Raw genomic sequence first — 12,426 nt, forward strand, 5'->3', positions numbered from 1 at the left:
GTGCCATAACAGTGAGGTGCACAGTGCCATAACAGCCTAGTGTAGAGTGCTATAACAGCCTGGTGTAGAGTACCTTAACAGCCTGGTGTAGAGTACCATAACAGCCTGGTGTAGAGTACCATAACAGCCTGATGTAGAGTGCCATAACCATCGGGTACAGCGTGCCATAACAGCGAGGTGCACAGTGCCATAACAGCCTAGTGTAGAGTGCTATAACAGCCTGGTGTAGAGTACCTTAACAGCCTGGTGTAAAGTACCATAACAGCCTGGTGTAGAGTACCATAACAGCCTGGTGTAGAGTGCCATAGCCATCTGGTACAGCGTGCCATAACAGCGAGGTGCACAGTGCCATAACAGCCTAGTGTAGAGTGCTATAACAGCCTGGTGTAGAGTACCTTAACAGCCTGATGTAGAGTACCATAACAGCCTGGAGTAGAGTACCATAACAGCGTGGTGTAGAGTACCTTAACAGCCTGGTGTAGAGTACCTTAAAAGCCAGGTGTAGAGTACCTTAACAGCCTGATGTAGAGTACCATAACAGCCTGGTGTAGAGTACCTTAACAGCCTGATGTAGAGTACCATAACAGCCTGATGTAGAGTACCTTAACAGCCTGGTGTAGAGTACCATAACAGCCTGATGTAGAGTACAATAACAGCCTGGTGTAGAGTGCCATAGCCATCTGGTACAGCGTGCCATAACAGCGAGGTGCACAGTGCCATAACAGCCTACTGTAGAGTGCTATAACCGCCTGGTGTAGAGTACCTTAACAGCCTGATGTAGAGTACCATAACAGCCTGGTGTAGAGTACCATAACAGCCTGGTGTAGAGTACCATAACAGCATGGTGTAAAGTGCCATAGCCATCTTGTACAGCATGCCATAACAGTGAGGTGCACAGTGCCATAACAGTGAGGTGCACAGTGCCATAACAGCCTAGTGTAGAGTGCTATAACAGCCTGGTGTAGAGTACCATAACAGCCTGGTGTAGAGTACAATAACAGCCTGGTGTAGAGTACCATAACAGCCTGGTGTAGAGTACCATAACAGCGTGGTGTAAAGTGCCATAGCCATCTTGTACAGCATGCCATAACAGTGAGGTGCACAGTGCCATAACAGTGAGGTGCACAGTGCCATAACAGCCTAGTGTAGAGTGCTATAACAGCCTAGTGTAGAGTGCTATAACAGCCTGGTGTAGAGTACCTTAACAGCCTGATGTAGAGTACCATAACAGCCTGGAGTAGAGTACCATAACAGCGTGGTGTAGAGTACCTTAACAGCCTGGTGTACAGTACCTTAAAAGCCTGGTGTAGAGTACCTTAACAGCCTGATGTAGAGTACCATAACAGCCTGGTGTAGAGTACCTTAACAGCCTGATGTAGAGTACCATAACAGCCTGATGTAGAGTACCTTAACAGCCTGGTGTAGAGTACCATAACAGCCTGATGTAGAGTACAATAACAGCCTGGTGTAGAGTGCCATAACAGCCTGGTGTAGAGTGCCATAACAGCCTGGTGTAGAGTACCATAACAGCGTGGTGTAAAGTGCCATAGCCATCTTGTACAGCATGCCATAACAGTGAGGTGCACAGTGCCATAACAGTGAGGTGCACAGTGCCATAACAGCCTAGTGTAGAGTGCTATAACAGCCTGGTGTAGAGTACTATAACAGCCTGGTGTAGAGTACAATAACAGCCTGGTGTAGAGTACCTTAACAGCCTGGTGTAGAGTACCATAACAGTCTGCTGTAGAGTACCATAACAGCCTGGTGTAGAGTACCATAACAGCCTGCTGTAGAGTACCATAACAGCCTGGTGTAGAGTACCTTAACAGCCTGGTGTAGAGTACAATAACAGCCTGGTGTAGAGTGCCATAGCCATCTGGTACAGCGTGCCATAACAGCGAGGTGCACAGTGCCATAACAGCCTACTGTAGAGTGCTATAACCGCCTGGTGTAGAGTACCTTAACAGCCTGATGTAGAGTACCATAACAGCCTGGTGTAGAGTACCATAACAGCCTGGTGTAGAGTACCATAACAGCGTGGTGTAAAGTGCCATAGCCATCTTGTACAGCATGCCATAACAGTGAGGTGCACAGTGCCATAACAGTGAGGTGCACAGTGCCATAACAGCCTAGTGTAGAGTGCTATAACAGCCTGGTGTAGAGTACCATAACAGCCTGGTGTAGAGTACAATAACAGCCTGGTGTAGAGTACCTTAACAGCCTGGTGTAGAGTACCATAACAGTCTGCTGTAGAGTACCATAACAGCCTGGTGTAGAGTACCATAACAGCCTGCTGTAGAGTACCATAACAGCCTGGTGTAGAGTACCTTAACAGCCTGGTGTAGAGTACAATAACAGCCTGGTGTAGAGTGCCATAGCCATCTGGTACAGCGTGCCATAACAGCAAGGTGCACAGTGCCATAACAGCCTAGTGTAGAGTGCTATAACAGCCTCGTGTAGAGTACCATAACAGCCTAGTGTAGAGTGCTATAACCGCCTGGTGTAGAGTACCATAACAGCGTGGTGTAAAGTGCCATAGCCATCTTGTACAGCATGCCATAACAGTGAGGTGCACAGTGCCATAACAGTGAGGTGCACGGTGCCATAACAGCCTAGTGTAGAGTGCTATAACAGCCTGGTGTAGAGTACCATAACAGCCTGGTGTAGAGTACAATAACAGCCTGGTGAAGAGTACCTTAACAGCCTGGTGTAGAGTACCATAACAGTCTGCTGTAGAGTACCATAACAGCCTGGTGTAGAGTACCATAACAGCCTGCTGTAGAGTACCATAACAGCCTGGTGTAGAGTACCTTAACAGCCTGGTGTAGAGTACAATAACAGCCTGGTGTAGAGTGCCATAGCCATCTGGTACAGCGTGCCATAACAGCGAGGTGCACAGTGCCATAACAGCCTACTGTAGAGTGCTATAACCGCCTGGTGTAGAGTACCTTAACAGCCTGATGTAGAGTACCATAACAGCCTGGAGTAGAGTACCATAACAGCGTGGTGTAGAGTACCTTAACAGCCTGGTGTAGAGTACCTTAAAAGCCTGGTGTAGAGTACCTTAACAGCCTGATGTAGAGTACCATAACAGCCTGGTGTAGAGTACCTTAACAGCCTGATGTAGAGTACCATAACAGCCTGGTGTAGAGTACCTTAACAGCCTGGTGTAGAGTACCATAACAGCCTGATGTAGAGTACCATAACAGCGTGGTGTAAAGTGCCATAGCCATCTTGTACAGCATGCCATAACAGTGAGGCGCACAGTGCCATAACAGTGAGGTGCACAGTGCCATAACAGCCTAGTGTAGAGTGCTATAACAGCCTGGTGTAGAGTACCATAACAGCCTGGTGTAGAGTACAATAACAGCCTGGTGTAGAGTACCTTAACAGCCTGGTGTAGAGTACCATAACAGCCTGGTGTAGAGTACCTTAACAGCCTGGTGTAGAGTACCATAACAGCCTGGTGTAGAGTGCCATAGCCATCTGGTACAGCGTGCCATAACAGCGAGGTGCACAGTGCCATAACAGCCTAGTGTAGAGTGCTATAACAGCCTGGTGTAGAGTACCTTAACAGCCTGATGTAGAGTACCATAACAGCCTGGAGTAGAGTACCATAACAGCGTGGTGTAGAGTACCTTAACAGCCTGGTGTAGAGTACCTTAAAAGCCTGGTGTAGAGTACCTTAACAGCCTGATGTAGAGTACCATAACAGCCTGGTGTAGAGTACCTTAACAGCCTGATGTAGAGTACCATAACAGCCTGGTGTAGAGTACCTTAACAGCCTGGTGTAGAGTACCATAACAGCCTGATGTAGAGTACAATAACAGCCTGGTGTGGAGTGCCATAGCCATTTGGTACAGCGTGCCATAACAGCGAGGTGCACAGTGCCATAACAGCCTAGTGTAGAGTGCTATAACTGCCTGGTGTAGAGAACCTTAACAGCCTGATGTAGAGTACCATAACAGCCTGGTGTAGAGTACCATAACAGCCTGGTGTAGAGTACCATAACAGCGTGGTGTAAAGTGCCATAGCCATCTTGTACAGCATGCCATAACAGTGAGGTGCACAGTGCCATAACAGTGAGGTGCACAGTGCCATAACAGCCTAGTGTAGAGTGCTATAACAGCCTGGTGTAGAGTACCATAACAGCCTGGTGTAGAGTACAATAACAGCCTGGTGTAGAGTACCTTAACAGCCTGGTGTAGAGTACCATAACAGTCTGCTGTAGAGTACCATAACAGCCTGGTGTAGAGTACCATAACAGCCTGCTGTAGAGTACCATAACAGCCTGGTGTAGAGTACCTTAACAGCCTGGTGTAGAGTACAATAACAGCCTGGTGTAGAGTGCCATAGCCATCTGGTACAGCGTGCCATAACAGCAAGGTGCACAGTGCCATAACAGCCTAGTGTAGAGTGCTATAACAGCCTCGTGTAGAGTACCATAACAGCCTGGAGTAGAGTACCATAACAGCGTGGTGTAGAGTACCTTAACAGCCTGGTGTAGAGTACCTTAAAAGCCTGGTGTAGAGTACCTTAACAGCCTGATGTAGAGTACCATAACAGCCTGGTGTAGAGTACCTTAACAGCCTGATGTAGAGTACCATAACAGCCTGGTGTAGAGTACCTTAACAGCCTGGTGTAGAGTACCATAACAGCCTGATGTAGAGTACCATAACAGCGTGGTGTAAAGTGCCATAGCCATCTTGTACAGCATGCCATAACAGTGAGGCGCACAGTGCCATAACAGTGAGGTGCACAGTGCCATAACAGCCTAGTGTAGAGTGCTATAACAGCCTGGTGTAGAGTACCATAACAGCCTGGTGTAGAGTACAATAACAGCCTGGTGTAGAGTACCTTAACAGCCTGGTGTAGAGTACCATAACAGCCTGGTGTAGAGTACCTTAACAGCCTGGTGTAGAGTACCATAACAGCCTGGTGTAGAGTGCCATAGCCATCTGGTACAGCGTGCCATAACAGCGAGGTGCACAGTGCCATAACAGCCTAGTGTAGAGTGCTATAACAGCCTGGTGTAGAGTACCTTAACAGCCTGATGTAGAGTACCATAACAGCCTGGAGTAGAGTACCATAACAGCGTGGTGTAGAGTACCTTAACAGCCTGGTGTAGAGTACCTTAAAAGCCTGGTGTAGAGTACCTTAACAGCCTGATGTAGAGTACCATAACAGCCTGGTGTAGAGTACCTTAACAGCCTGATGTAGAGTACCATAACAGCCTGGTGTAGAGTACCTTAACAGCCTGGTGTAGAGTACCATAACAGCCTGATGTAGAGTACAATAACAGCCTGGTGTAGAGTGCCATAGCCATTTGGTACAGCGTGCCATAACAGCGAGGTGCACAGTGCCATAACAGCCTAGTGTAGAGTGCTATAACTGCCTGGTGTAGAGAACCTTAACAGCCTGATGTAGAGTACCATAACAGCCTGGTGTAGAGTACCATAACAGCCTGGTGTAGAGTACAATAACAGCCTGGTGTAGAGTACCTTAACAGCCTGGTGTAGAGTACCATAACAGTCTGCTGTAGAGTACCATAACAGCCTGGTGTAGAGTACCATAACAGCCTGCTGTAGAGTACCATAACAGCCTGGTGTAGAGTACCTTAACAGCCTGGTGTAGAGTACAATAACAGCCTGGTGTAGAGTGCCATAGCCATCTGGTACAGCGTGCCATAACAGCAAGGTGCACAGTGCCATAACAGCCTAGTGTAGAGTGCTATAACAGCCTCGTGTAGAGTACCATAACAGCCTAGTGTAGAGTGCTATAACCGCCTGGTGTAGAGTACCTTAACAGCCCGATGTAGAGTACCATAACAGCCTGGTGTAGAGTACCATAACAGCCTGGTGTAGAGTACCATAACAGCGTGGTGTAAAGTGCCATAGCCATCTTGTACAGCATGCCATAACAGTGAGGTGCACAGTGCCATAACAGTGAGGTGCACAGTGCCATAACAGCCTAGTGTAGAGTGCTATAACAGCCTGGTGTAGAGTACCATAACAGCCTGGTGTAGAGTACAATAACAGCCTGGTGTAGAGTACCTTAACAGCCTGGTGTAGAGTACCATAACAGTCTGCTGTAGAGTACCATAACAGCCTGGTGTAGAGTACCATAACAGCCTGCTGTAGAGTACCATAACAGCCTGGTGTAGAGTACCTTAACAGCCTGGTGTAGAGTACAATAACAGCCTGGTGTAGAGTGCCATAGCCATATGGTACAGCGTGCCATAACAGCGAGGTGCACAGTGCCATAACAGCCTACTGTAGAGTGCTATAACCGCCTGGTGTAGAGTACCTTAACAGCCTGATGTAGAGTACCATAACAGCCTGGTGTAGCGTACCATAACAGCCTGGTGTAGAGTACCATAACAGCGTGGTGTAAAGTGCCATAGCCATCTTGTACAGCATGCCATAACAGTGAGGTGCACAGTGCCATAACAGTGAGGTGCACAGTGCCATAACAGCCTAGTGTAGAGTGCTATAACAGCCTGGTGTAGAGTACCATAACAGCCTGGTGTAGAGTACAATAACAGCCTGGTGTAGAGTACCTTAACAGCCTGGTGTAGAGTACCATAACAGCCTGCTGTAGAGTACCATAACAGCCTGGTGTAGAGTACCTTAACAGCCTGGTGTAGAGTACCATAACAGCCTGGTGTAGAGTGCCATAGCCATCTGGTACAGCGTGCCATAACAGCGAGGTGCACAGTGCCATAACAGCCTAGTGTAGAGTGCTATAACAGCCTGGTGTAGAGTACCTTAACAGCCTGATGTAGAGTACCATAACAGCCTGGAGTAGAGTACCATAACAGCATGGTGTAGAGTACCTTAACAGCCTGGTGTAGAGTACCTTAAAAGCCTGGTGTAGAGTACCTTAACAGCCTGATGTAGAGTACCATAACAGCCTGGTGTAGAGTACCTTAACAGCCTGGTGTAGAGTACCATAACAGTCTGCTGTAGAGTACCATAACAGCCTGGTGTAGAGTACCATAACAGCCTGCTGTAGAGTACCATAACAGCCTGGTGTAGAGTACCTTAACAGCCTGGTGTAGAGTACAATAACAGCCTGGTGTAGAGTGCCATAGCCATCTGGTACAGCGTGCCATAACAGCAAGGTGCACAGTGCCATAACAGCCTAGTGTAGAGTGCTATAACAGCCTCGTGTAGAGTACCATAACAGCCTGGTGTAGAGTCCCATAACAGCCTGGTGTAGAGTACGATAACAGCCTGGTGAAGAGTACAATAACGGCCTGGTATAGAGTGGCACAAAAGCTTAGTGCAGCATGTCTCAACAGCCTGGTGTAGAGTGCAATAACATACTGATGCAGAGTGCCTGAACAGCATGCTGCAGTATACCTTAACAGCATGGTGCAGAGTGCCACAACAACCTGGTGCAGAGTGGCATAAAACCCCCATGCACAATACCATAACAGCCTGGTGTAGAGTGCAATAACAGCCTGGTGTAGCGTGAAATAACAGCAAAGTTAACTAATTTTATAACCATTTGCTGTTTCACTGTACCAACCGTGTGTAAGCAGCAGTTGTGGGAGAGGGCCTTATCTTCCAAACTTTTTCCAATCCAATTTACAATATTTTCAATGTCAAGTTCATGCCTTTTGCCTTCTTTTGTTTCATTGTGTCTCATATGAGCATCATGAGATGGAAATGAGTGTTCCTTCTGGTCACATATAACTCTTCTACAGTCCACAACATGATAGCTTCTCTCCATACATTCGTTAACAGATTGACACTATTTATTGTCATCTGCAGACAGAAATCCACAAGAGAAGGCAAAATGAACTGATTTAATGACCATTTGCAGTTCATAGAATCATAGAATGTTAGAGTTGGAAGAGACTTCAAGGGTCATCGTGTCCAAACCATTGCTCAATGCAGCGCAGGATTCACTAAACTATCTTAGACAGACGTCTATCTAGCCTCTGTTTGAAGACTTTCACTGAAGGAGAACTTCCCACTAGCCATGGGCGAGCACTAAAATGCTCGGGTGCTCGTTATTCGGGTTGAGCATATTGAAATGCTCGGGTGGTCGGCCAGAGCAACGAGCCCAATGTAAGTCTATGGGAAACACAAGCATTTTTGCCGTGGCTCCCTGGGGGTCTTTTTAGGGTCTATAAATGGTGGAAATCAATGGGAACAGTGCTCAAATGACATGGAATCATCATGGGGAAGACCCCTGGAAGTATTTCTGACTCCCAGGTCACTGCTGTGTACAATGTTGTCAGAGTCTTACGTCACTTTTATAGGCGCCCAATAAACACATACAAAAATGAAAGCAACATGTATTTTCCAGGGAAATATGTTAAGGAACATTGTTTCCTGGATAATGATTTGTATATAAGGCAAAATAACCTAAAATAAAAATGCTCCTCCACTAGCTCCTCCACATAGCGTTTTTATGCATTTTTCAACTTTAGCATTGCTTTCAACCAAGACAAATGCATTCACTGGGAAATGTCATTTAAACATTTTACAACCTTATTTGGCCATGTGGTGTATGACACATCACCTGACACATCCTGTTTCATTTATGAAGGAGGGACTTTGAAAGTCACAAAATCTATTTTTATAGGGCCATTTGCTATTTTTAAAACTCCAGCAGTCAGTCCTCTCTAATCTTAGAGAGCCATCTGTCACCTATGCTTTGTTGTTCACATTAATAAACAGTGGGTCTTCTATACTGTTGTTGCCTATTAGTGTTGAGCGATACCGTCCGATACTTGAAAGTATCGGTATCGGATACCCAAAAAGTATCGGATATCGCCGATACCGATACTCGATACCAATACAAGTCAATGGGACACCAAGTATCGGAAGGTATCCTGTATGGTTCCCAGGGTCTGAAGGAGAGGAAACTCTCCTTCAGGCCCTGGGATCCATATTAATGTGTAAAATAAAGAATTAAAAAAAAAAATATTGATATACTCACCTCTCCGACGCAGCCTGGACCTTACCGATGTAAGCGTCAGCTTCCGTTCCTAAGAATGAGTGCTTGAAAGACCTTAGATGACGTCGCGGCCTGTGATTGCCACAAACAGGAAGTCGATATCACCAACCATTCCCATTTTATTTAGGTGTATCCATATAAATGGCCCACCCTGTGTGTATATATATATATATATATATATACAGTATATATATATATATATATATATATATATATATATATATATGTGTGTATGTATATATATATATATATATATATATATATATATATATATATATATATATATATATATATATATATATATTACATAGGTAGAAGAAAAGCCGGCAATTCAGCAGCCACGTACTGTAAAATCACATTGGGACCCGACAGGATAGAGTAGATAGATTACATACAGTATATGCCCATAGAATAGATATGTATAGAGATGTCATTGACTTATACAATTACTGCAGTGCGTGTGCCCCTTAGTGTACATGTATTTATTTATTATTAACCCCTTCATGACCTTGGGATTTTCTGTTTTTCCGTGTTCGTTTTTCACTTCCCTCCTTCCTAGAGCCATAACTTTTTATTTTTCCGTCAATATGGCCATGTGAGGGCTTATTTTTTGCGAAACAAGTTGTACTTTTGAACGACATTGTTGGTTTTAGCATGTCGTGTACTAGGAAATCGCCCATTATTGTATTTTAATGCAATGTTGCGGCAACAAAAAAAAACGTAATTCTGGCGTTTCAAATTTTTTTCTCGCTACGCCATTTAGTGATCAGGTTAATCCTTTTACTTTATTGATAGACCAGGCTATTCTGAACGCGGCGATACCAAATTTGTGTAGGTTTGATTTTTTTTTAATTGATATTGATATTTTGAATGGGGCGAAAGGGGGGTGATTTAAACTTTTATATTTTTTTATTTTTTTCACATTTTTTTAACTTTTTTTACTTTTGCCATGCTTCAATAGCCTCCTTGGGAGGCTAGAAGCTGGCACAATGCGATCGGCTCTGCTACATAGCAGCAATCATCAGATCGCTGCTATGCAGCAGAAATGCTGGCTTGCTATGAGCGCCGACCACAGGAGGGCGCTCACAGCTAGCCGGGATCTCAAGGACCTCTATGGTTACCCTTCTGATGCATCGCTGACCCCCGATCATGTGCAGAAGATTGAGAACATCAGAGACAGTTTTAGTCGTTAACCCCCAGAGCCTTTCCTCCCAACTACCCAGCCCTCTCGACTCTCCACTCTACTCTCAAGATCCCATCTCACCACCTGTGCACTTGACCCAATCCCTTCCCACTTCATCCCAAACCTCGCCACAGTCTTCATCCCAACTCTAACCCATCTCTTCAACCTATCACTAACAACTGGTGTTTTCCCCTCAAGCTTTAAACATGCCTCAATCACATCTATCCTCAAAAAGCCCTCTCTTGACGCATCCTATGTATCTAGCTATTACCCTATATCACTTCTCCCCTATGCCTCAAAACTACTGGAACAACACGTCCATCTTGAACTGTCATCCCATCTATCTTCCTGCTCCCTTTTTGACCACTTACAATCAGGCTTCCGGTCACACCACTCCACTGAAACTGCCCTTACTAAGGTCACCAATGACCTATTAATCACCAAGAGCATGAGACACTACTCAATCCTCCTCCTCCTGGACCTGTCCTCTGCCTTTGACACAGTGGACCATTCCCTATTACTAGAGGCCCTCTCATCCCTTGGCATCACAGACTTGGCCTTATCCTGGATCTCGTCATACCTAACTGACCAAACATTCACCGTCTCCAATTCACACACCACCTCCTCACCTCGCCCCCTATCTGTCGTAGTCCCGCAAGGTTCAGTTCTAGGGCCCCTGCTCTTCTCCATTTACACTTTTGGCCTGGGACAGCTCATAGAATCTCACGGTTTTCAGCATCATCTCTATGCTGATGACACACAGATCTACATCTCTGGACCAGATATCACCACCCTACTAACCAGAATCCCTCAATGTCTATCCGCTATTTCATCCTTCTTCTCCGCTAGATTTCTAAAACTTAACATGGACAAAACAGAATTCATTGTCTTTCCCCCATCTCACGTGACCCCCCAACGAACCTATCCATTACAGTAAACGGCTGCCCACTCTCCCCAGTCCCACAGACTCGCTGTCTCTGGGTAATCCTTGACACTGATCTCGCCTTCAAACTGCATATCCAAGCCCTTTCCACTTCCTGCCGCCTTCAACTTAAAAATATTTCACGGATCCGTACATTCCTAAACCAAGAATCTACAAAAACCCTAGTCCATGCCCTCATCATCTCCCGCCTCAACTACTGTAACCTCCTGCTCTGTGGCCTCCCCTCTAACACTCTTGCACCCCTCCAATCTATTCTAAACTCTGCTGCCCGACTAATCCACCTGTCCCCCCGCTATTCCCCAGCCTCTCCCCTCTGTCAATCCCTTCACTGGCTCCCCATTACCCAGAGACTCCAGTACAAAAGCCTAACCATGACATACAAAGCCATCCACAACCTGTCTCCTCCATACATCTGTGATGTCGTCTCCCGGTACTTTCCTGCACGCAACCTCCGATCCTCACAAGATCTCCTTCTCTACTCCCCTCTTATCTCCTCTTCCCACAATCGCATACAAGATTTCTCTCGCGCATCACCTCTACTCTGGAACTCTCTACTACAACATTTCAGACTCTCACCTACCATTGAAACCTTCAAAAAGAACCTGAAGACCTACCTCTTCCAGCAAGCCTACAACCTGCAGTAACCACTGATCGACCAAACCACTGCACCACCAGCTCTATCCTCACCTACTGTATCCTCACCCATCTGTTGTAGATTGTGAGCCCTCGCGGGCAGGGTCCTCTCTCCTCCTGTACCAGTTGTGACTTGTATTGTTCAAGATTATTGTTCCTTTTTATGTATACCCCTACTCACATGCAAAGCACCATGGAATAAATGGCGCTATAATAATGAATAATAATAATAATAATGTGACGGGGTCGGCGACACGCTCATTTCCAGCCGGATGGCCGAAAGCGCCGGTTAAATACTGCTATCAGCGTTTGACAGCGACATTTAACTAGTTAATAGCGGCGAGTGAATCGTGATTTCACCCGCTGCTATTGCGGGCACATGTCAGCTGTTCAAAGCAGATGGCTCGGGGAAGGTGTTTATAGCCTGGGAAGGGGGTAAAACCCCTGGAGCATCCTAGGCTATTAATATCAGCTCACAGCTATTGTGGGGTTGATGTCACCTTTGTATTGTCAGGACTCAGGAGATATCAAGCCTTGAGGTTAGTAAATTAGAGGCGCTTATAAGATTATTATTATTATTTATTTATATAGCACCATTAATTCCATGGTGCTGTACATGAGAAAAGGGGTTATGTACTGGGTTATAGATAACGTTTACAGTAAGCAAATTTACAATGACAGACTGGTACTGAGG

This window comes from Ranitomeya variabilis, chromosome 3, assembly GCF_051348905.1.
Source record: "Ranitomeya variabilis isolate aRanVar5 chromosome 3, aRanVar5.hap1, whole genome shotgun sequence".
NCBI lineage: Eukaryota > Metazoa > Chordata > Amphibia > Anura > Dendrobatidae > Ranitomeya > Ranitomeya variabilis.